The sequence below is a fragment of the Alexandromys fortis genome, unplaced genomic scaffold (assembly GCF_014885135.2).
Source record: "Alexandromys fortis isolate MF-2015 unplaced genomic scaffold, M_Fortis_MF-2015_v1.1 scaffold_335, whole genome shotgun sequence".
Lineage (NCBI taxonomy): Eukaryota > Metazoa > Chordata > Mammalia > Rodentia > Cricetidae > Alexandromys > Alexandromys fortis.
The window spans coordinates 847,726-849,144 of record NW_026068218.1 but is presented as its reverse complement, the minus strand read 5'-3'; positions in this window follow the sequence as shown (position 1 = coordinate 849,144).

Below are 1,419 nucleotides of genomic sequence, written 5' to 3'. Positions count from 1 at the left end.
CATGAAAGCCAGAAGGTCCTGGATAGAGGTACTTCAGAAACTAAGAGACCACAGAAGCAAGCCCAAACTACTATACCCACCAAGCTATCATTCACTATCAATGGAGAAAACAAAACATTCCAGGATAAGAACAAATTTAAACAATACATAGCCACAAATCCAGCCTTACAGAATGTAATAGAAGGAAAATCACAACCCAAGGAATCCAACATTGGCAACACTGCCTACAATAACTCAGGCATCTAGCAACCCTTCACCAGCACAACTCAAAGAAAGGAGACACACAAACTCTACTACCAAAAACAATAACAATAACCAGAGTAAACAACCACTGGTCATTAATATCACTTAATATTAATGGACTCAATTCACCTATAAAAGGGCACAGGCTAAAGATTGGATATGAAAACAGGATCCAACATTCTGCTGTTTACAAGAAACACATCTCAACCACAAAGACAGGCATCTACTCAGAGTAAAGGGTTGGAAAAATGTTTTTCAAGCAAATGGTCCGAAGAAACAAGCAGGTGTGGCCACGCTAATTTCTAACAAAACTGACTTCAAACTAAAATCAATCAGAAGATATTGAGATGGACACTTTATACTCATAACAGGAACAATTCATCAGGATGAAGTCTCAATCCTGAATATCTATGGGCCTAATATAATGCACCCACTTATGTAAAAGAAATATTACTAGAACTCAAGGCAGATATCAAACCACACACACAAGTAGTAGAAGTCTTCAATACACCTCTCTAACCAATGGACAGGTCAATCAGACAGAAACCTAATAGAGAATTAAGAGAATTATTGGAGGTAATGAAGCAAATGGACTTAACAGACATTTATAGAACACTCCACCCAAATAGGAAAGAATATGCCTTCTTCTCTGCAGCTCATGGAACCTTCTCGAAAATTGATTACATACACGGAAACAAATAAAACCTCCACAGATACAAAAAAAATCAGTGTCCACCAGTGTCTTTTCAGATCACCATGGATTAAAGCTAGAAGGCAACAACAATGCTACCCCCAGAAAGCCGATAAACTCATGGAAACTGAACAGTCAACTAATGAACCCCACCTGGGTCAAGGAAGAAATTAAGAAATTAAAGTCTTCCTTGAATTTAATGAAAATAAAGAGACTGATTAAAGCAGTGCTAAGAGGAAAGTTCATAACACTAAGTGCCCACTTAAAGAAAATGGAGAAAGCATACATTGGGGACTTAACAGCACACCTGAAAGCTCTAGAAAAGAAAGAAGCAGATGCGCTCAGGAGGAGTAGAAGACTGGAAATAATCAAACTGAGGGCTGAAATCAACAAAATAGAAACACAGAAAACAATCCAAAGAATCAATGAAACAAAAAGTTGGTTCTTGGAGAAAATCAACAAGATCGACAAACCCCTATCCAAAC